Raw genomic sequence first — 24,557 nt, 5'->3', positions numbered from 1 at the left:
AGAGGCCACTATGGGAAGGTGATGGGGAAGTAGTGAAGAGGTCTGGTAGAGATGAACCAATTTGGGTTGTAATAAATGTGCATGGAAGCAGTGCTAAGAATCTCTCTGTATAGGTATCTTTATCTCAAGCTAGCAAACATGCTATGTCTTTCTTATTACCGCTTATGTTTTCTCTTCAACAAACTTGGAGAAGAGGACAGAACAGGTTCTGCCTGGAAGCAAAGTGGGGGGGGATGAGGGAAGGGGCGGGAGGCAGTGGGGAGAGATGGCCCAAACAATGTATGCACATTGTTTATTCACTTAGGTATGAATAAGTGAATAAACAATTAAAAAAAAAAAAAAAGGAAGTGGAGTTCTTGGCACATAGCAGGTGAAGCATTTTTCTGGCGAGATTTCAGTCCCCAGAGGTGGGATTCTGAGTTTCTCACTCAGATTGCTTTCACACTGCTGACTTGGGAAGAGTGGGCCTTGTAAGAGAACTTATTCTCTAGCCTTATTCCTAGGTGCTTGGGAGAGCCAAGTGGCTGACTTTTACACCCCTTCATATTTCATGGCCATTATTGGTCAGCCGTATTTTATTGATACCAAAGGTTGATTGTCCATTGTTCTCTTTCCCTTCAAATCTGTTAATGAATGGAGCTCTGTTCCTTCCCCAGAGCTTGTCTAGACCACACATCTATCCTTCGAGGTACTTCCTGTGAAGAAGTTTGTTCTGGAGGCAGCCTCTGTGTACTTCCTGAAAAGTCAGGCCTCCCAGCCCCCTGAATGGTTTACCAGAAGGTGGGTGGCAGTGAAGGTTGGGGGTCCCTCATTAGCTTGAGAGTCAACCTGAATCAGGATCTTGTAACTACTTTTGGCCTGCTGTGTGGCCTTGGTAGGTGACTTCTATTTGCCTTGGGTGGTGGTGGTTTTGAAAGTGGGATTAAATGACAGCGCTGGGCAGATTAGTTAGTCTCTCAGCTTCCCTTTTACTAATGGCTTAGAAAAAGACCACACAGTCCTGATGGAGCAGTCAGCATGTGACACAACCTGCCACTGCCCTTCTTTAGCCAGCAGGGGATTCTGAAAATAAATTCTCATTTGAAAATATTAAATATTAATTTACACACATCGCACAGCAGGCACACCTCCTGTGACTAGTGTGAGGCTTATTATCTGGTGGAAAGGAGCTGGAATTACCCCATAGTTCAGAGCACTGAATGCTGGTCATCCAAGATTTAAGTCCCTTGAGTGAGCAGGGTAGCTCTGGGCAATGACCGAATCTTCTGATGCTATAGATTTATTAAAGGGATAGACCCTTCCCATCTGTCACCAATATTGCTACCTTGATAAGCCACACCTGGCTTCAATAAACAGTAATCAACATTATTTTCTGCCCTTCGTTGATATTGTCACCATCATTATTTAAGAAAAAGAATCGGATTACTGGCGCCACAGGTACTTCAGTGCTGCCAGCTTGAAACCTCTGCTCCATGCCAGCATGAGACGTACTGCCCTCAAGTCCATTGCTGGAGGAGATGATTAGAGTTTGCAGTGAATGAAACTGATAACACGAAGAATACCTCTGACCTAGCGCAATTGTCTGCAAGACTGGACATGTGTTCCTTAAATGACTTGTTAAGATGAATGGACAATATGGAGGTGTGGCTTAAGGGGTAGAATGCCTTAGAATAAAAGCCTTACCTCGAGATAGTATAGAAAACCTTGTGCAACCTTGGACAAGGGGTTGGCACACTGTAGTCAATGGGCCAAGTTGAGCTTGCTGCCTATTTGCTACAGCTTGCAAATCAAGAATAGTTGACTTTAAATGGTGAAAATCAAGAGAATGCTAATATGACATGAGAAAATGATTTTTATTGGGATTTATGTAGTGTTTATGGCTGCTCATACACTACAACACAGAGAGAAGCAGTTGTGACAGAGACGAATGTGCTACAAACCCTAAAACATTTATTATCCTGCTCAGTACACAAAGTTTGATGCTTCCTGGTTTAGACAAATAGAGCTAGTTCTCTAGTGCAACAAGTAGTATGATTTTACTGGATTCTTTTTAGCTAACAGACTTATTCTAGGCTGGAATAGTAATAGTAATGATGGTAAGGATATTAATAATAATGACTAATGCTTATATAGAAACTTCCCATATGAAAGGTGTGTTTCAAATGTTACTACATATAAGCTCAGAAAACAGCACTATTATTAGTTCCTGGGTGAATAAATTAAAGCACAGAGAGACTATGTTATCTGCCCAGCTCTAAAATGTTCAAGCCGGCAGTCTGACTACAGAATCCATGTTCTTCACTACCAAAGTTGCAAAGCAATTGGAAGATAGGTGTGAGAAAAGAAAAGGTTAATACCCAAGAAATTTTGAGACATAATCTGGGTTCATTTATGGAGATAGCATTTGATGATATGAATTACAGTTGCCAAAGATGTGCAAGAACAGAGAAGAAGTAATATTGGTGCAAAGAAATTAAGAATTTGGCAAATGGAGAAGGTAGCGTGGGTTGATTCTTGAAAACTGGAGGCCACTGACATTTCCAAAGAGACCACAGGCCTCTGAGGCAGGGAAAAAGCAAGATCTGGGCCACAGAAACCAGAACGAGGACCTTATGGAAGTGGGTTAGCTGAGCAGTCTGGTCAGAACAGAGGGTGCATGGGGAGGTGGAGGTAGAATTTGAAGTGTCAAGGCAGGGCTCATGTACAGACAGCTCAGAAGTGAGGCCGGGGCCCACAGGCCTGCTATACCCAGCAGGCCCAGGGTGACCAGAGAGCACTGAAATGCATTTGCCAGCTCAGTGGGCATGATGCTTGAGGCAAGAACTGGATGTGCTTATCCTGGATGCATCTGTTAAGATGAGCTTCAGAAAGGACAATAATAGGGAGGGGAAGGGGTGTGGCTCATTGATAGAGCATCGTGAGGCCCTGTTCAATCCCTGGATCACAGAAAAGGGGAGGGAACAATAACTCTTTTAGCTTCCTTCTCTTTCTTCCTTCCAAGCCTTTTGTAACCCAAACTGAAAAGGTGATTTATCATTTATTCCCATTTCATAGGTAACAAACCAGAATCTCAAAGAGGTTTATGTATTGGTCTCTAGGCCATGTGGTCAATGGCAGAACTTGAAGATGCTGACCTCTAGAGTGTGTGCTGTTGGCCTTCCGTGTTGCCACTGGAGTGAGCCACACACAGTGTGGATCTGAAAGAAGTCTGGAAATTAAAATGTGATGATTCAGAGGAGGTTGCTGGGGGGTAGGGCTCTCCTTTGGGTGTTCTCTTTCTCAGAAGATGGAGTGAAAATAGCTTCTGCAGTGCCCACAGGAAGCCAGGCCCCTATTCATACCTGACCTGGTGGCTGGCTGTTCCTTCAGGACTGAATCAAGAACTATTTGAAAATTTTTTCTGAACATTTTCACCCATACAAAAAAATTCTGAAAAATGTTTCTCCCATACAAAAAAATGTACATAACATATCCATACAATCTAGAGAATAAGAATTAAGTAGCCATCTCTTCTTCACCATCCAGTTAAGCCCTAAAATATTGTTCTTACTTGTGAAGCTATTCTGTTTTAAGATTGATGACAATTCAAAAGCCAGGTAAACAAGACCCCAGAGAATGCAAATCTTTGGAAACTCTGTGCTGAACCCTGGAGTCTGAGCTTGACACCTTCCCATCTAGGAGAGGTGGGGGAAGGACAGCCTGCATTTTGTTGTGTGGTCAAAAGTGGCAACCTCATAAAGTGGGCTCCCTCCCCTCACTTGTGCAGTAGACCCATGGGACAGATGCAGTTAGTTCTTTCTTTCTCTCACTAGTTGTATGGCTATGGGCAAGTTTCTTACTTTCCCCAAGCCTTGGTTTGCTCATCTATGAGATGGGGCCAGTCATCAAACTTGTCTTTAGAGATGAGACAATTTATGCTAATGGAATAGGAAGGCCCAGGCATGTTGCAACCACCTTATAAATGTTCACTGCTATCAGAATGTTTGCAATAGTACAAAGAAAGCATGGTCACAGTTCTTGCCTTCTGCCCACTAAAGTTTACCATTGTTTCCCCTGCTGAAGATGAACCCAGAGAACTTTGATCATTATCTTTCCTGAAGTAGCCTTCTTAGGACACAAGGTCACTCTATCTGATTTATCCTTCCTTTCAAGTGAACAGTCTCCCAAATCCTGTGCTTTGGTCTCATCTCTGGAACACTTCCATCTCCTGTCCCACAAGGGCATGGTCACTTGACCACATCTCTGGAGGCTGGAACTTGTTCTTCCCATCCAGAGGAGTGTGACCTTGGCAATGCACCCATGGCCTCCTCTCTAAAATGATAAACAAGGTTAGAGAAACAGTTGATCTTTTTTCGACTCTCTCAAACTTCAGGTTAAGGATCCTTGGAGTGGGAGATCTTTAATATTCTTCCCAAGTTCCTCCTGTATTCTAGCTTTTCTTTAATTCAGTTATTCATTGATTTACTCAACCAACATTTCTTGAGCACCCACTGGGCTACGTGGTAGGAATAAAAAGATGGGTAAGAACTGGTCCTTGCCTTAGATGGGTGTCTACTGGGGTGGGGGAGAACTGGACCCCTCTTTTAGGTAAGATCTTACAGGAAAATTCCACTGGAGGGATTCAGATGCCTCTAAAGTTGTGCAGATAGATTGCTTTTTCAGTTCAGATCTGTCTTGGGGCCCTTTCTCCTGAGACTTGGAGCCTCTTTGTTTCATAATAGCTTCACTGCTCTGACCTCAACTTTTTTATCCTTCAGAATGGTCATACATCCGGGGGATGAAGACATGGCATGCAAAACTCTTTTGTTTTTTGGAGCTTAATTTGACAAACCTCTGGATGCAAATTTTGGGAAGTCATCATTCAGCTTTGGAAGGTGATTTGCTTTGCTATTGCACTTTATTTTCCTCCTCCATTTTATGCATTTAGTTTGCATCTTTTAGTTCTGATATATACAAAAGATTTTTCTTTTACTCCTCTGAGTTCGTTTACGAAAGGCTTCTACTTCATGTTCTTGCCTTCTTTGATGCAAAATAAATTTATGTTCTTGTGAGGCCTCTTAGTAGTAGGAGTCAAACATTGGCACTTAGCTAAGTGAGCAGCCTTTGTACAAAGCATGCCATTTACAGCAATAATGGCAATAACTCCTTCTTAAAAAAATCTGTACTTGGAGCAGTTAAGTACTGAGCACTGTTACATTGTGAGGGTATTGTATACACGGACATAGACTTGGTTTTTCTCACTTGCCACTATCTTAGCTTCTTCCTCTGCCAAAATTCTCCTAAGAATATTTCTAGGCATAAGTTTGGATCACCTTTGAGCTGATCACTAGCACTAAATGTAATTAGTAATCCTTGCCACCGATTATAAGGTAGCCATCCAGGAAAAGGACTCTAATTTAAAGATATGTACTTCTCTCTGCTTCTTCTCTTCCTGGGATGGCTCTTACATTCGAATACTGAATAAAAAACAAAATTTGTAATAGTCTCCCATCCAAACTCTTACATACTGCTCTCCCTGTCGTTTCCTCTGGAAGCTTCTCTGGTACTTTTATGTGTTCTTCCTCACTCCCCATGTCTTTGTGGGTGTCTCTTACTTGCTTTTCTCCCCTTTCCAAGACTCTTGCCATTATCTTCTTAATTCATAACCTAGTGTTTTGCTTGGTGTGTTGTAAGGGCCACCTAATTAATCTCTCTTTTTAACTGGATTATTGTAATGTAATTCACAAACTATAAATTTCATTCATTTAACATGTACAGTCCAACTGGCATGACAGCCTTAATTCCAACACTGGATTGACTGAGGGAGGAGGATTGAGAGTTGGAAACCAGCTGGGCTACACAGTGATACCCTGTCTCAAAACAGAATAAAATAAAAAGCATACAATCTAATGTTTTTTACTGTTCACAGATGATTGTCACTAGAACATTTTATCTCCTCACAAAGAATTAGCTAGCACCTCTACCACTCATCTCCATCCTCCAGCTCCACCTATGCAACCATTTCTATCTCTGGACTTGCATATGAGTGGATGGAATGATATGCACAAACTTTTGTGTCTGGTCTCTTTCACTTGGCACAATGTTTATAAGCTTTATCTAAGTTAGAGTTTGCATCATTACTTCATTGACTTTTTAGGCTAAATTATCTAATTCTTGGATCCATTTTTCACTAAGCTGACATACAGGTCAGATTACCAACCCTTCTTCAAAAACTGCTTTTGGCTCCCTATTGCCTAGGGAGCCATGCCTATTGTCATGGCATGCAACGTCTTCTGTAGTCTAGTTCTGTCCTGACCATCTAGTCTCATTACTCACTCATTCCATCCTTCCATAAACCTCTTATCCCAGCCACCGACATAGCTGTCCTTCCCAGAGCATGTCAGGTACCATTTCATATTATGGAAGACTTTGGTTATGCTCTCTTATCTCTGCTAATATAAATTCTAGCTGTTCATTGCCACCTGCTTGAAAAATGTTTTCAGTTTTAGTTTGTCCCCAAGTAGGAATTAGTTCTATTCTCTGAGCCCTTTGCTTGGATTTGCATAATTTTATTGTGTCTGATTAGGTATCAGTGTCTTTTCCACATTCATTCTTTCATGTATTTCTTTTTTGAAAATCAGAACTAAAGACATTTTTTCAGAAAAAACTATCAGTAGTTATAATTTATTTGACTTATTTTACACACAAGGTATCTCTTGGCATTGTAGAAAAATGAGAAAATATAAAGGTCAAAAGAACCATCATAATCGCCCCTTGTGGTTAATCACTCAGCATTGTGGTTCAAATCTTTCAAGCTATTATATGTATATTATAATTTGTTAGATATATTTGTAATGGACTCTTTGTACTGTTCTGATAATCAACAATATCTAATCTCTCTAAAACAATGAGTACTGACTCATAATTACTTTTAAAGGTAGCATTGTAAGTATGCATTGCTTATTTGTCCAGTTTACTCATATTTAACGTTTACTTTATATCTAATTTTTTCAATTAAAATGTCTTGGCTAATAGAAACCTAGAAGCCAGAGTTCTGAGTCAAAGACTTGATTCATGTTCTAAATTGCCTCTGACAAATGTTGTTCTGATTTACACACAACCACCATCAAGTTGTGAGAGTACTTGCTTCCTTCCTTGTCCTTGCTTGCCTTGGTATTATCATTTACTATCCTTTATACCTCAGAGTTGCGTTAATTTGCATTTCTTTGATCATTGATGACATGTTTTTAATTTCCCTTTTTCTGATTTATATTTTCTCTATGAACTGCCTTTTTTGTCCTTGGCCCCCTGTTCTGTTGACATATTTGTCTTTTTCAATGCTAAGAACTCTTCATTCTAATAGAGATGTATGGTACAAGTGTTTAACCACAGTTTCCTTTGTCTTTTTCTTCAGGTGGATTTTTGGCACATTGAAGTCTGTTAGTTTCTTGAATGGGATCATGTCAACTAATCTTTTCTTTTGTGGTGTCTGTGTTTGGAAGAACAGAAAGTTTTTCCCAAACCTTGAGTGTTCATGTTACCTATGATTTCTTTGAATCCTGCTGTGATTTTGTTTTTAAATTTAACACATTGGTCCATTTTGATATAAATAATACCTGCTTTTTTATAAAACTAGGGACAATTTTCAGTCATGGGACTAGAAGGAGCTGAATCTCATATCTATTTTCCTACCATCAAGCCCATACATTCCTCTTTTCCAGAGTGTTAAGACTGACCACTTTACAGCAGACATTTTTTCATGAGACTTTCTGAAATAACCTCTCTCATTGTGTAACAGCCGCTGCCTGTCTACACTGATTGTGTATCAGTGATACCTGTCTTAGTAGGTTGGCTTGTGGATTAAATGAGTTTGTCAATGAGATATATGATCATCTCCAGCCTACTGCATGGTACACAAGTGCTCCATCTAGGTTTGGTTGAATGGAGGAGTGAATGAATGAATTAATGACAGCAGGAACAGTGCAGGAAGGTCACTGAGGACATTGTGTGATAGAGCAGCTCTTCTATTGAAGCAGTTTTTTTTTTTTATTCAGGCAACAGTTAAGGGAGAGCTCACCAATTGCAAGAACCCGTGGAGAATGTGGAAGAAAGAGAAGGAAGAGTGTGGATTTTGAGAAGGCAACAGTCTAAGGGTTAGGACAGAGCTGATAAGATCTCATTATGTTAGTAGGTGTAAACTGTACTAGAGACTTTGAAGGGATGCTAGAGAACTGGAATTCTGTGGGACTTTATCAGGACATTCTCCCTGAGGAGGATGCATTGGAAGCAGAGCTTTGAAAGAAAGCTGGGACACTTGGGTAGGGTGAATTTGTGGAATGAGGCCATTCTATGCAGAGAGACTAAAGTGAGCAAGCTTTTGTTTTTTGTTTTTTTTCAAATTTGAAAGTGATTTTTTTTTGCTTCCTTTTTTGTCTCCATTGCTTTTGATATAAAAGTTGTTAGTGCAGTTGAGAAACTCATTGTCAGTGCTTGAGCTCCTAAGTGGGAAGACACCAGGGAGCAGGAAATGATACCTCACAGAGAGGCTTAAGAAACAATGCCAGTCATTCTAGCGTCTCTTCCAGCCTTCCAACTCCACTTAAGGCAGGGATGAAATGTTTGTTTTCTCAAGATTTACCTGGAACGTAGTAGGCACTCCTGTTGAAATGAATCTGTGAATGGGTAACAATATGCATGGATTCTCTTCTATGTGTAGTACGTATTCAGGAAGCTGATAAAGAATAGACTTGAAGGAACCCAGTCTTCTGGGGCCTGGAAGGCTGGGTGGAAGATGGGCGCTTTGTCATGAAGGATGCCAAGGTGGATGTTTGTCCCTCACTAAATCTTCTGAAGGAGGAGACTGCCTCTTGGGAGCTCAAAATGTCACAGAAGAGCAACATAAAGAAACCTTTGAAGCAGAGGGAGACCATAGACACTGAAGAGACCGGCATAAAGAATCCATTTCAGTTGGTATTAGCTAGAAACTTTTCTTGGCAGTCGAGTGCTTGACTTGCAGTTAAAATATTTGTAGTCCTAAGGTAGAAGAGCAAGAAATAGACCTCTGTCACCATATCGTTTGACCCATCTTCCATAAGGATTCACCATTTCCTCCATTAGTGCCATTCTTTGTTTCAGGGATCAGCAAACTTCAGCCTGCTGCCTGTTGTTGTAAGGTTGTACTCAGACATAGCCACATTCTTTTACTTTTGCCCTACAACAATGAAGTTCAATAATTATAACAAAAATATTTCTATTTATTTGGCCCTTTACAGAAAAAGTTTGCTGATCCCTGCTTTGTATGATCAGTGACTGACTGTAAGTTGTTTTACATGAGAACTGTGGTTTGCACTGGTCCATGTAGTTTTCTTAATGAATGCCTCTTTTCCTCTTGGCACTTAATTATTTTTTCTTGGCACGTATTTGCAAGATGATTTATTAGAATTGGGGACATGTACTGGTCTCTTGACATCTGACAATCTGTGCTGCCTGCAAGACCCATGTAGAGAGGCTAGTACCCTAATGATATCGATGCCAGAATAAAGGTAGTTTCTTTCAGTTTTTCTTACTGTTCCATGTATGTTAATGGAAAATTTAAAAAGCCACCCAAGGTCACATAGTGTCAGAATTTGATCCAGGTTTGCAGGATAAAATCCTTTTCCCTAACCATTCCCTGCATTCCCTGCAGAGCCCCCTGCCCACTCTTTTCTGCCAACCTCCTTTCCACTCCCTACTCTTTGTGATTTCTGGATCAATCATCAGTCACCCTTTGCTCTTCTGGTTGGAATTTTGTGTTTCTCTTGGAGCATCCTTTTTTTGACTAGTTTTCTTTTGGGCCCCTGCCCCTCCTCCTACAGACATCTTTTTGATCATGTCTTCCAAGTCCCAGTTCTTGCTCACTGTCCTTGGTGATTTTGAGAAGCACATGAGGTCCAGGCCTGGACCTCTTTGCCTGGAGTCAGCAGCTGTCACTCAGGTGGTCTGCCTTCTTTGGAAGACAACCAGTGCTTGGAGAAACAGCTGGAAGTGGGAGCATAGCCCTTGGGGCCTCAAAGTGGCTGCAGGGCAAGCTGAGCAGGCATCTCTGACCTTTGTGGAGAGAGACATCCTTAAAGGGACAGCGAGCTCTTTTCTTTCCTCATGGCTGACTGCCAGTTCAGATGCCAGGGATTTGAAGAGGCCATTGTCCCGGCACTGGGAGACTGGGTCCAGACCGCCCAGCCTCTTTTTCTTTTCCCGTTTCTAACCGCCTGCTCCCCTCTGATGTGCAGCATGTCAAGTGTGGAGGACGGTGAGCTGTCTTGATTCAGACACCCTCCCCGGCTCTCCCACCATCTGAAGGCAGCCTTGTCACAAGGCTAAAGAACAGAATAGCCCGCTCTGGGCCACGAGCTCCCCTCCCCCAGGGCAGTTATTCCCTAGGGGGAAAGAAAAAGTGAGCTATTTATGTGCCCCAGGTGAGTGGGTAGGTGTAGGGCACAAGTGCCTGGCACCACCTGCACAGTCACCTGAGATGTTTATTAAACTACAGGTCTGAGTTCCAGTTCCAGAATTTCTGGGCCCCAGGAATCTGAATATAAAATAGACACACCAGAGTTTGAGAACCATTGACCTGGCCAGTCATTGGAATTATGTGGACTTCTGATTCTAAGGACTCAGAATGTTTTCACTCAGCCCCCTGAAAGTGTAATTAGAAGCGGGTACTCGAGTTGGCCAATTGGATTTGAAACCTACCCCTCTAGCTACTATCTGTGTGATCTTGGGTAAGTTTTTCTACCAACCTGTGCCTCTGTTTTCACTTCTTACATTATAGGGAGTTGATGTTTATAAAGGTCTCACAATGGAACTGGCACATTGATATAGAATACTAAGTAGGTCTTGAAATCACTGTCTTTTTCTTTTTCACAGTGGTAAATTGATCACCTAGTTTGGAGAACACCAGCTGGTAAGGTCCCTGGTTGAGACTGGCTTTTGTTGTGCTAAGCATTACCATGCTTTAGTAAGTGACCAGGAAGTCTTGTGCTGACCCTAAGCCAATCCCAGTTCATTCTGTGTGGCTTGTTCTGTGAAGGGGGAGCCCTACCATTTATCTTTCCTTTGTCTTGGTCTATAAAGGGAGGGGAAAAGTCCTCCCCCCATTTTCTACCTCCAGGCAATGTTCACAGATGGAAAAGGCAGTCATAAGAAGACCCAGAAAGCCACATCAGTAAGGCTGACCTCTTCAGAGGGAATTGAAGGAAGAGAAAACAAGCTGCAGGACAGAAATAGCTAGACATAAATACAAGGTATTATAATTACTATCCACACCCAGCTCAGTCTCCTGAGTTGAATTAACCCTCTGCAGTCTTTTCTGACCTCAGGGAAGGAGGAGTGAAGTGTCTGTGGGGGCTTAGGGATGTGTGTAACCAAGGGTACATGGGAAGCATTACTGTCAGTGCTGCTGTGGATCCAACATGGCACTGCATTTCAGCATGCATCCAAATCTTTATTATAACTTCTTGGTTTTGCTCAACCATTACTTTTCTGAAACTGTTTCTGTTGGACCACATTTTCTCATGTCTCCAGCTCAAGGCTTGTTTTTCATCCTGTGCTCTTTAATTTCCTTTTGAATGTATTACTCAGTAGTTATATTTGTCTAGATGCGTGTGGACCTATATGGCATGGGAGGCGGTTGGGAGAGATGTGCTTAACCTGGGAGGATTGAGCTGTTTGATTGGTCCTTGCCCCTTTTCCCACCAAGGTGTTCTGGGAGAAAGAATCAAGACCAGGAAAAGGTCATTGGTCAAATAAAGAAATGCCAGACTACACATACACATGGTGAGATAAGTTGAGCCTTCTTAATCTGAAAATCTGAAATTTAAAATACCCCCAAATCAAAAGCATTTTGGTGGTGAGATGAAGACCACACATGGAAAGTTCCATGACGTTATGTGATAGACCACAGGTGCACTAAAAAATTGTATAAAGTTACCTTCAGGCTATGTTAATTCATTTGTATGAACTGTGTGTTTAGACTTGTGCACTATCCCCAAGATACCCATTATGTATATAAAATTTTTCCAAAACCTGAAAAAATCTGAATCCCAAACACTTCTGGTCCCAAGCATTTCGTTTAAGGCATACTCAACCTATATCTCATAGATTCTGATATCAGGATTTTGGTGAGTCAAATGAAAGATTATTTAGAAGAAGAATTTAGAAGCCAGTCCTCCAGAGCATGGTTCATGGATATTTTCCATTTTGATTACAAATGTCAGCATGCAGGGACCCAGCAGTGGGCAGGGTTTTCTTAGCATCCACTCCCTCCTACTTGAGCATATTTTACAAGACTTCCAGGAAGCTGCACAGGGCAATTTCTGTTCTTGATATAGGTTTGGATGCCACTCACTGCTCTGAAACCCACAGTAATGGGTAGAAATAGGATCTCAGTTGATTGAGACATTTTGTCCACCTGCCTTGGGCGAGGAATGAGGTACCTACTGCACCCATTAGTTAGGATACCGATTCACTCATTTGGGGGCTAATGGAAAAGATACCCTTGTGTTTGTTCCTTTACTAGTCTATTACTTTCCCTTTGGAGGAAACTGCAGAGGAAGTAACTGCATTGGGTAGAATTGGGTTGAGCGATCAAAACGCTTTTCCGCAATGGAAATTTGTGAGTCTGTGGATGTATTTCTGGCTGCCCACGATAAGAGGGAGGACGCTAACTCTCAGTCTAGAGAAGAAGCATATACACAATAGAAGCAGGCAGAAATCTCTGGTGGCTTTCAGTACAAAAGTCAGAAGAGATTGTGTTCTATTCTGGGGCCTCCTTAGGTGTCATCTGCTTCTGGGCACTGTCCAGTCACACATGATGTTGGCTTGTTTTGTGGAGGTCATCTGGACTGAGATGAGAATGTAAAACCAGTTTTCCGACCAAGAGCTCATCCCAGACCTACCAGCCTCCTGTAGTGTGTGGCTCTCTAAACTCACAGAGGGTCCCTATTATTTCAAATCCAGTTATGCTATCTGCTAATCCCCCTTTAAAGAAACAAAAACATCAAGACTCTTTTCTCCTTTGGTTTACTCTCTTCTTTTCCTCTTCTCAAATATTTGAAAGCCTATTTATGCTAAGGTAGTATTTTTATTTTAAATATCCCTACTTAATTTACAGTTTTGCCTAGGGCAGGGTTTCCAGACCCACTGTCTTACTTACCTTCTTGGAGCAGTGGACCTTGATGAGTAGGGTACTTCCTAGGTATGCGCCTACCTGCATTATTGGTGTGAGATTATTACAATCCCTCCCTTGTTCCAGTTGATGAGGCTCAAAGGTATGAGTCACTCCTACAGCCACATTGTGGTTCATGCTAAGCTTTGCTGTCTTTGCCCACGGGAACTAGATGCTCATGCTATTTCCAGGTTTGTAGATGAAAGGTATTGCCAAGGGTCAGGGTATAGTTCTGCAGTAACCCGTACACAAGGCAGGGTTACTCTCACCCTGAGGGTGCAGAGGTTAAGTGATCAGCGGTGTGTGGCCCGCAGAATAGGAATTTGATTTGAGTTAGAGCCATGTTACTGACGATGAGAAGGGATTGGGGAGTAAGTCAGTGTCCCCAGCTTGCCACTTGGATACTTGTCTCCTTAGTTAGAGCTCTTCTGTCGCTGCTTGTTCCCTTCCAGTCCCCATTGGGTTTGATTGGAAGAGTCAGGCTATACCAAAATTCTTTAAGGGAATTGGCCTAACATTTAAAGTTCTTCCCAGCTGCCCAGCATTGCCACCCCAATGGCATTTTAGCTGAGGAGAGTAGGAAGATAGCAGGGCTCAGCAACACATGGCTGGGGATGCTGGCTGAATTTGCCATGGTCAATATGGCTGCCTTTTCCTGCCTGGCATTCTGTGGCTGCAGAGTTCACCATTTTGGCTTCTTCTTGCCACTTGTAGAGGAATGAGTTGATGTATGATCATGGACCTTTACAGAAGACTGTAACTGACTTAGGTGGTCAGTTACACCAAAAGATAGGGAAACTGAGGCCAAGAGTAAGGTTAGGACATGTCCCTGGTTACACATTAGTGTCACCTGGATGTCCACACTCCAAGAAGGTAACTGTCATCTTAAAAAGTGAGTGTTGGTTTGAGGCATGTCAGTCACTCCTCCCTCAGCCCAAATCATCTCATTAAGAGAAAGTATATATTGTGTTCCTGACTAGAAGGAAGCCTGCCTTGGGACAGTAATGTGAGCAGCTCAGTGCTGTGTTTGGAAAGAGTAACTAAGCAGACTAACAACTACAGATAGTCACATATAGGGAAAATGGACCTCTAGAAAAGATGTCTGTATGTAGATAGGGACCCTACATTGGAGGGAAACCCAAACAGGATCTGGCAACTTCTCAAAACAGTCTGGACACATCTGCGGGGATGTGTCCAGGGACTGGATAGCACTTCCTGGAGTCCAGACCTCTGTGCCATCACAGGGAAAGAGAAATCATGGAAGTCCTCTCAGTGTCTGCATAACAGGCCCGCCAGGTACTTTGGAGGAGATGGATTAAGGAGGAGTTGGGTCAGGATGTTTGAAAATGAGCTCTGGCTCATTGCTTTCCACCTGGGTTTTCTGCTGATGGACCCCATCAACCAACCTCACAATATATGTGGTATTCACTGTGGGTCAGGAGGCAACAGCTGCTGCTTCTTTGTCATGTACCAGGGTCTCCAGTTGGTGATTGGTCATCAAATTGACTAAGATTCCTTCCTAAAGCATCATGATCCCCAGTGTCTTTCCCATCTCCATATGCATGTACACAAAACCACACAGGTTCTTCCCTTCTTTTCCTTACTCACTCCCAGTGAAGTTTAAGAGCCTAACAATGGTGTTCTTATAATGCAAGTTCTGTTAGCTGCTAAAGCTGGTGGGTGCTCTCTAGTTTAAAAGAAGAGTGGGCCTGAGATGGAGCAAGATGGAGGAGAATGTCCTGAGGCTCAAGCCTTGGATCAGTGGCAGGAGAGACTCAAGGTCTGTACTTAAGCACAATACTTAAGCACAATGTGTCAGCATCTTAACTAGGGCACCCAGCAAGCAGGCTTCCCTGTTTAAGACCTTAATCCAGGATTAAGAAGAGGCCAGTTACCTCTGCAAAGAGGTGATTTGGAGAGGGGCTTAGTCTCTCCTAATATCCTAAATGGGCAGAGGGGTGGAGGCCATAGCACGGTCCCTGCCTGTTGCAAGTGGCAACAGAGATTCTAAAGTGGTACCGAATGCCCTGAGCTTTGGACATAGCTTTTTTTTTTTTTTTTTAAATATTAGTAGTGTGTATTTTATTTTAATTGAAAATTATTTTCGTGGTACTTGAGTTTGAGCTCGGGGCCTTGTGCTTGAATTGGCAAGCCCTCTACCACTTGAGCCACACCTTTGTCTAGCACTGTGTCTTTTCTCTTTATTTGCACACATCCTTGGTGGTAATTAGTGTATGTTTTAGGCTCTAAAGATTCACAGATTTGCTTGTCCAGGGTTTCTTGGGGAATGCTTTTGTGAGCAGAGCTGTTCCCAAGATACATGGTCTTCCTGCTTAGAGGGAAGTGAGAAAACCAGGATTGGACAGAGGGAAAGGTTAAATTTTGATACATCAGCAAGACCCTTTGGCCAGTCCCATGGAAAGCTGTGGGCTGGGATGGCCTTGCAGAGTTATCCTGGATTGAGGTAATGGCAGTTTCACAGACTAGTCATTGGATGTGGTCTGTGCTCAGAAAAGGTCATATTATTCCTTGAGGCTGCTGGGTTTAGCCAAGGGAAGTTTCCAAAGAGGAATTCAGTTGTGACCCACTAGCATTTGTTATGTGATGGGGAAATGAGTGGACTGTTCAGGAACTGAAGAGACCCCCCCTGCCTCAAGGCACCCAGCCTGATATAATATTCACAGATTGTTCTAGGACTCTAGAATGTAGTACGTCGCTTTACAGTTTTTCCATTCTCTCAATCACCCTCTTAAGAGAGCATGAGTCACCCCTTTTGATAGAGAGCATTCCTCCTGGGAGAAGAGCCACACCTGAAAGGTCAAGAAGGTAGTTAGCAGAGACCCTGTCCAGAACTTGGACAATTTGAGCTAAGTTGTTTCTGTTTTCATTTAGTCCCCTGCCATGCCAATTTGGCATTATGGGCAAATTGATGGACTTTAATTTTCATCATTAAAACAGACTAGATCCCTGCCCATGTTTTAAAGATCAGCTACCCCTCTTTTTAGCCACCCTGCCGTCAGGTTCTTGGTTCCTGGCCTTCCTGCTTGGGCCGTTACACTTACCGATAAAGAGAACAACTTGCTTTACGATTTTCCCTGGCAAGTGAGACCCTGATTTCTGCCCTGGAGCTACCAATCCCATTGTCATTTCTCACTTTTTACTTTTATTCTCTAAGTCGTTCTGTATCTCCTAGGCTTCTCATAGACTTGTGCTAGCCCCTGCTTCCCATGGAATTATGACCATAGACTATTTGTTTTAGCTGCATGTTCCCCAATTCCTCTTTTGTTTTTCTCCCCAGGAATCAACTCCAGTCCCTTGACCTGTCCTTCTCACATTCAAGGTCTAATGCGCTGTGCTCTGTCTCTGGATTGGGTGCACAACACCTTTACTGCTTGTCATCGTGTGTAGATTCTTGCTTGGTGCCTCCAAGCAACCAATCTGGAGATCTGGAAAAAAGAGAGATTTTCATTCTTTTCAGTGCATTTCAGAATGGCACGAAATGTAGCCACATGCAGTTGCTGTTTTTAGGGCCAGAATAGAGAAAGTAGAATTGGATTGAAGTAAAAATCCCCCAAAATTAGAGTGGGGGGGGAACTAACAAAAAGATGATTGGACCATTTTAAATATTGTAAGTGATGTCTTGATGTACTGAATAAATTTACAAATGTGTTCATAATCTCTTGACTCAAGTTCCTCTTCTGTGAAATTGGAATAACAAGGTAACTAAGATGTAAACCAATGTTCCCTTCATAAAGCCCAAAGGGCAAGTTTTGGCACATTCTCACCCTTATTCTAGGAAAAGTGACTGAGATTAAGAAATTTGACTTCAAGATATGGATCATAAGGTTATATTTTCTGAGATAATTCTGTCCGTTCCTACCAAATTAGGCTGTAATCATGTAGACCTGTGATCCCTAAACTTTGCTATATATTGTAATCCCTGGGAATACCTAAAAAAAATACTGATGGCTGACTCCAACCCCCAGGCATTCTGATTTAAATTAGTATGGGGTGTGACCTGACCAGTTGGAGAGGTCAAAACTTGCAGATGTTTCTAAAGTGTAGCAAAAATTGGGAACCACTGATATATTTAGTGGATTTGTAGTTGAGCCTGGCTGAAAATCTGGAATTGATGGTTGGGAACATGTAGGAAAGAAAAAAAGGTGATATCCAGGCCCCATTTATTCTACTTGAATTGTGTTACAGGAAAATTGGGAGAGAACATTGATATGCTTGGTGAAACAGGATTTATCTGATGTGTAGAGGGTGTTCTGACCCCAGCAAGCTCTGTCCCCAGTAGGCTAGGAATATATATTAAAAAGTATTGAGGACCTAATACAGTAACCTTAAAGCAACAGAGGTCAATATGGGAAGGTGACCAGGAAGTAGTGAAGAAGTCAGGTAGAGATGAATCAATTCAGGTTGTAATACACTTGTGCATGGAAGCAATGCAAGGAATCTCTTTGTACAGCTATCCTTATCTCAACTAGCAAAAATGCTTTGTCTTTCTTATTATTGCTTATGTCTTCTCTTCAACAAAATTGGAGAAAAGGGCAGAACAGGTTCTGCCTGGAAGCTAGGGGGGTAGGAGAGGAAGGAGGCGGGGAGCAGGGGGGAGAAATGACTTGAACAATGTATGTACATATGAATATATGAATAAAGAGAAAAAAAATACTGCTTGGCTGCATTTGGCCCTAGGGAAGGCGTTTATACCATATCACTGTACTCATGATGAGGTTTGACCTTAAGGGTGGGTACCTGATTTAGTGGCGCTGTTGGCTGGTGTTCCATAGTGAGCATTGTAATGGTGTCATCTGAATCTTCAACTGTTTCCTCCATCCGTCTAGCCATTTCTTGCTTCAGGTTTTAATTATGTAGAGATCTCTGCTCCTCATGTGAGGGATGCAGTATTAATGAGAGAGGTCTTGGCTTACAGCTAGATCAGAAGCTATCAGTATAGTCATTCAGATACCCCCAATTTGGCTCCTGTGAATTAGTCTGTGTTGCGCTCACGATGGTAGAGTGGAAACTTGTGGAACATAATTTCTCCTGCATTAGTGCTTCATAAAACATGGGCAATATTTTAGACACTAATTCTGGAATGAGTTATTTAATGGGGTCTCCAGAGTACCTGATGGCCCAAGCATACCAACCCGTTTACATGGTCAGGACTAACTTAAAAGACCTTTAATGACTCCTCATTTTTTAAATTCTTTGTGCATATGTGGGCTTCCTCAGCTAAGTTTTAGCTTTTCTTTTCTTCCAAACTTCTCAGAAACTCTGTTTATATATGTTACTTCTGCTCCTTTCTTTTCCTCATTTCTCTCTGTGATTATAACCAGTTGTGGAAGCAGAATTGCTTAATGACTGAGAATGGAGTCTGAAGTCAGAATGCTGGGAGACAAATCTTGCTTTCTGTATTTACTATCTGTGATCTGAAGGAAATTATTTAATCCCTGAGATGCCTCAGTTTCCTCTTTGGTTGATGTGAGGACCAATTGAGGGAACATATTAAATGTATCAAAACTGTTCCTGGCTCATACTTATAGTCATTTTATCATTACTGAGTAACTGGAGGGAATGGAACACGTGTTACTCAACTGAACTTTTTGCTCAGAGGAGTGTATCTGTGAGGATTCAGTCAGCATGCAAACTATGTCAATGATTTGAACAGGGAAAGTTTAATATTAAGAATCATTAACAAGTAAAAGCATAGAGAACTCCAAGGAGTGCATGAATAACAGATGTAGATATGTAGGGGAGCAGTTGGTCTTCTAGGGTTGAGGCAGAACACTCAATGAAGAGGTAAACTTATAAGAGGGTCCCCAGCCCAAGACTGAGATTCAGAGCTCATTGGAGAGACTGTTGCCAAGGCCCAATGGATGCCTTGAGGTGCTGTTCTTGAGATGCTGCACAGAGGGCCACATGATTTGGAAACTCCATTTGGGTTTCACTGAGGGAGTTCCCTGTGCTTACCCTGTCCCTTCAGCACCCTCTGCTGACAACACGTAACACTGTGTGCCATTTGTCAGAGGAACAGCTATAGCAGCATAAGACAGGCAAAGAAGAGTGAATTTGGAGCTCAGGGGCAATAAATTGATTACTGGCTTAAGTGGGAACAGTGGAACTTATTCTGCAGCATTGTTTTGAAGGTTAAGTGCTTTTTACCTAAGTAGGTGTTTATGGAAGTAGCAAGGTATGATGAAAACAAGAATTTTAAAATAACTATGTGATTTGGGATAAGAGCAAGCTTATTTGGTACTCAGTTTCCCCTTCAATTTGAAATAAAAGTTTAATGAAAGAATAAAATGTGTAAAAGTACCTACCCTTGTTCCTATAGTTTAAAAGATTCTCTGTTCTCCCCCTCCTTGACATATTCTACACACTTTAGGAATTTCTGAGTTTTCTGTCTACATTATAAAAGCCTCTGTGATATAGAGGGAACAATTAAGACAAGCAGATTCATTTTTGCCTATCACTCCCCATTATTCAACAAAATCAGGTTCAATTAAACTGTCTGGAATACTTCCTCTGTAAAAAAGTCTTCATCGTGAGATGCAAGCAGGATTCAAAGATACAATAAGACCGTGTCTAGCCTTTGTAGCCTTTGTCATCGCCATCTCTGTCTCCCCATCTTGTCAACAACAGTAAGCACTTGGAGAGAACAGTCCTGTGTGGGCCCCAACTTTCTTTGTATGAACTGATCATTGCTGGGGCTATTTAATTCAGTTGAGTTTGCAGACATAACTTCATCCTTATTCTGATTTCTCTAGGATGCTCTCTGGAAAGTGCTGTTGATACTGCATAAGAATCTCAAACTTAAAAAAAAAAACAAACAACCTAGAAGCTGGTTTTTCCTTGGGAAAGGTGTCATTCAGAACAGGGTACTTACTTGTACCTGAATTTCTTAAATTCACTTTCAGAAAAGAGTTCAGTAATTTAGGCATTAAATAGCTTAGCGGTTAAATTGTGGGGATTGAATCTGGGGGCAGGTCTCCATCTGTGGAAGTCTCAGTGCGGATTGACAATGTCAGCAAAGGGCCTGTGCCTTCTTAAGTCAGCAGCACCTCCTTTTCCCACCCAGTGAGATGGTTGAGACTAGGATGCAGGGGATGCAGATTGGGTATGTTCAGACACATGCCCTTCTGTTTAATAACTATATATGCAGGAAAATTGTTAAACTCTCTGCCTCTTCATCATATTAAAAATAGGGATTATGAGTACTTATTTCTTATTTAATGAAATCGTTCTTATCAGGGGCTTAACAAATTACATTGCACTTAGAAAATACTCTTGCTATTATCAGGATAATTTGGGTTTTATTGTAGTTCAAGTGAGGAGTTTCTATCGTGAAAGAAAGGCTTACATTCTATAACCCAGCAGACCAGAGACTCTGATTTGCTTGGTTTATAACCTTTTTATCTAATGAGATCCAGTTTGGTGAGAAGGCAAACATGTTGATAACCGAGGAAATAACATTAATCTTATGGAATTGAGATTTTCCTTAGTTCCAGAGTCCATCAAAAATTTAGGATTACCTGTCTCAGCACTGGAAGATTCCTTTTATTGTATTTTCAGCAATAGTTATTGCCATTGGTCAATACAGAGAATAATAGCTTTAATTTAGTTCAAGGATACACCTTATATATTAGGTGAAGTAAAAAGCTTGCTAAATGTGTTGACCTCATTTAATCCTCACAAATCAGGTATGATTCTGTTGGCTTTGTGACTACATTAAAGACAAGAAATTTATAAAGGGATGAATATGATCAAAGTTATATATGTATATGAAAATGTCATGTAGAAGCACATTATTTGTACAGTTAATAAATGCTTATAAAAAGGAGGAAGTTAGATCTAGAAACCTGAAGCTTAGCTTTGAAAAAGATTATAAAATTGGTAATCGATAGAACCAGTTAGATTTCTCTGAGCCCTGAGTTTACCATTTTAACTTAAAGTTATTAATCTAAGCCATGTAAATGCTAACATAGGGATAAATATGAGAACAATGAATCTCCTTTCTATAGTAGAAGTAGGAACGTCCCGGAAAAGTTGTTATGATATGTTGTGAGGGAATGGGGAAGCCAGGAGGGGGATGTCTACCCTTTGACTCCACCCATCCCTTGTTTACTATCTTAATGGAGCATCACCGTCAAAGCAAAGGTACTGCCTAGTGCTGTACCCAGTATGCCTGTATGCTGGAGGGACATGAAAGAAACAGTATACAATCTTAACTGGGAAGTAAGACCAACAGAGAGAACAGCAGAATTTGCAATTAAGTTCTAAATTATGTACTCCAGTTTGTAAAGGCAGGAGTCGGGGAGGCACTCAACTTTTTCTTGGGCACTTTCACATGCATTTATTTTATTACATCATCTGTTTGACAGTACAAAGGAAGAAATACATATGTATTGGCTTTTTCAGATAGAAAAATCTGAGACTGGGGGAAGGAGAAAGACTACTGAGGCTTACATATGCAGAAAGCAGAAAAACTTAGCTTTGGATCCAGATCCAAGTGTAAGGTCATTCTGAGGATTAAAAGATAAGAGGCAGGAAGACAAGCTATTTCAGAATGGGTAGAATTGGGGCAGTGCATGTATCTGTCAGCATTGCTGATAGGCCTTTTTTTTGGAGCTGAGATTCCTCTACATAAGTGAGATGGGGCCGGAGAGCCCAAACCGCTCTTCTTCCTAGCTACCATGAGGCTGCAGAATGAAACAATCTTGGAAAGACTTGTCATGATGAACCTGCAGGGCTTGTACTTCCAGAATAAACCTTTTTTGCCAATCGATTCCCCCAAAGTTTTAGCTCTCAACATGAACTTGAGCAGGATACAGAAGACACCCGTAGACCAGAGTATCCACCTGCTGTCTGAGCTACAGCAGACAGACAAACACTGTCCTTTAGGAAGATCCAAAGAAGAAGAAAGAATGAAGTCTGCCTTTTGCTACTCAGCATGGTGCGTGAAATGGCAACATGAATATTGCCTGGGACTTTGTTAGAAAGACTGACTTTTGGGCATTCTGGACCTGCTACATCAGAATGTGTTGATTAATAAGGTTCTCAAGTAATGAAAGTTGGAGGTGCACTCTGCTAGTCTTCATCTTCTTGGCTTTTGCTGTTGGTTTTGGTCCACATTTGGAGTTCCCTTCCCACACCCCTTAGCAGATGACAGTGGTTCTCCAGATATTCACAAGCAAACACAGGGCATTGGGCAGTGCTACAGTTTAGAGCTGGAGTGTCCTGCAAAGACCCATGTGCTGAAGGCTTAGCACCAGCTCGTGGCACTAATGGGAGGTGGTGGAACCTTCAGGAGTAGACCCTAGTGGAAGGAAGTCAGGTCATTGTCTTTGGGACCCGAACCCTTGCTTTCTCAGTCTTTGCTATATTCTCAGTCTTGGCATATATGAGGTGAACAAATTTCTGCCCCCACATCCACCGTGACGGGCTCCCTCACCATAGGCCCAAAACCTACGGGTTTAAGTGACCATGGACTGAAACCCCCAAAACTGTAAGCCAAAGTAAATTTTGCCTCTTTTACGTTATCTCAGGCATTGCATTGTCCTGGCAGCAGAGTCAGGTGATCTGGAGTCCCAACTCTTTTTTTTCCCATGCGACCATCACTGTTCCGGGACTCAGCATCCTAATGTATTAGGGGCCACTGAGACCTACTCATGTGACTGTGGTAGGAGCTGAGTGACTTGATGTGAACCAAAGTGCTTTATGAGCCAGGAATGACTTTCAGGGTATGTATTAATATCATTGCTGAGAAGAATACCAGACAGAACATCCACCCCGGGGGCTGTGTGTCTGGGCACCAATACTGTATTTCAGTGAATGGATGGAGAAAATACACTTTTAAGAGGTGCAGCTCAGAACTTGCAAACTCAGATGACCTGCTTTGTCATGAAGGCAAGTGTTTAAATTCGAGTTTTGTTTTCCTCACCTGCTCAGGAAGCGAACATCAATCTTTGTTGCTTCAGAAGTCAGGGAGATGCTGTCCTAAAGAGGCACTCAGCCATTTTCCCTTGCATATGTCCAGTGCTTCCTTCCTCCTCCTGATTCCCAGGGCTCAGGAAGACAGAGCAGCTGTCACCCTGTGAAGGATGCAAGCCACTATTTAGAGCCAGGCACCTGTGTCTTTATTTAGCATCACCTCCTTGATACAGGTTGACCTAATAGGCAACACCTGGGAAATAATTGGTGACAGCCAGGGGAGCATCTTGTATTTTGTCAGATTTGGGGATGAAGAGGAAATAATGCCTGCAGTGGCTCCAGTGGCTCTGTCCTCCAAGCTGGCATGAATAATTGAGAGCTGGCAAGCTGACTGCACCAAAGAGTTGCATTATGTAAAGCGGCAGGCGGCAGCATGTGTGTGTGTGTGTGTGTGTGCGCGCGCGCGCGCGCGCACGTGTGTGTCTGCGCTCCAGAGGGTGCGTGTCTGAGTGTATCTGTGCGCCTGTGCGCGTGCGTGCCCGAGCTCAGAACAGCTGTGTGTGAGGGAGTCCGAGGGAGAGAGAGCGAGAGAGGGAGAGAGAAAGGAGTGAGGGCGAGTGAGGGACTTCTGTACGCTGCAAGACCACACCAAATTACAGCCACAGAGGGAGGTGGGGGAAAAGAAAATAAAAGGGGGGTCATGCCTAAAATTCCAGAGCAGTGCAAAACAGCAGACCAAGGGAGCTCCCCCAGCTTATGAGAGCCCTGCTCCCCAGACCCCTCCCCAGTAAAAACAGGGCTTGAGATGGGCATGGAGGTGAGTGCCCTCCGACCTCCTCAGGGCCCCTGCTCCCCTCCCCCGCCCCCCACTGCCCAATGCATGAATGAATGAGCTCCTCTCTGCGCTGCGCTCTGCTACTCTTCCTAATGGCTTCCAGGTTAGTGCTACCTCGTGCTGACGCTTGTGTGTTTATGTGACAGTCTATCTTTGTTTCCTTGTGGGATTTTTGGGAAGGGGTAGCTATGTCCTGGGGTCAGGTGGGGACCCTGGGGGCTGGAATGTGGACCTGTCTGTCTGGTGATGTGCTTTTTCCAGCGAGTGCACGCTGCTTAGGGCTGCCAAGAACACAAACCTTTGGAGGCAGTGTAAATCTGGAGTCCATGTTGTTTGCTTCTGTTCTCTGTTCGGGGATTCGAAAGCAGCCAGTGTGACATCATGCCACGTTCTGTCCCCTCCTGGCCTGTTCCCTTCCTCCTCCTCCTCTCTCTCCAGCAGCACCACTTGAGCTGAACTTTGGAGCACCGAAGGGTGGCCCTGGGGTGGGCTGGAGCTAATGGGGTCCCCTTGACAGCAAGCCTTAACCAGAGCCTTCTGACTTGGAGAAAGAAGGTCCAGGGATTGAATTAGTGGTGCGTCATAGAGGTGGCCCAGAGATCC

At 42.6% G+C, this 24,557-nt stretch overlaps 1 protein-coding gene across 3 annotated transcripts in view; it reads left to right on the top strand.

The window, feature by feature from the left end:
* Nucleotides 1-24,557, top strand: part of Gramd1b (GRAM domain containing 1B) — a 168,300-nt gene that overhangs the window by 83,512 nt on the left and 60,231 nt on the right. Inside the window, exon 3 of one of the 3 annotated variants that reach the window (XR_012445586.1) lies at nt 4,758-4,874. The exons of the other annotated variants lie outside the window; for them this stretch is intronic. The gene's annotated coding sequence lies outside the window, so the exon portion shown is untranslated. The remainder of the gene's footprint in view (nt 1-4,757; nt 4,875-24,557) is intronic. 3 annotated transcript variants of the gene reach the window in all.

This window comes from Castor canadensis, chromosome 2 (genome assembly GCF_047511655.1).
Source record: "Castor canadensis chromosome 2, mCasCan1.hap1v2, whole genome shotgun sequence".
Classification (NCBI taxonomy): Eukaryota; Metazoa; Chordata; class Mammalia; order Rodentia; family Castoridae; genus Castor; species Castor canadensis.
The sequence above is the reverse complement of the archived record's forward strand: the minus strand, read 5'-3'. Positions and strand labels throughout refer to the sequence as shown.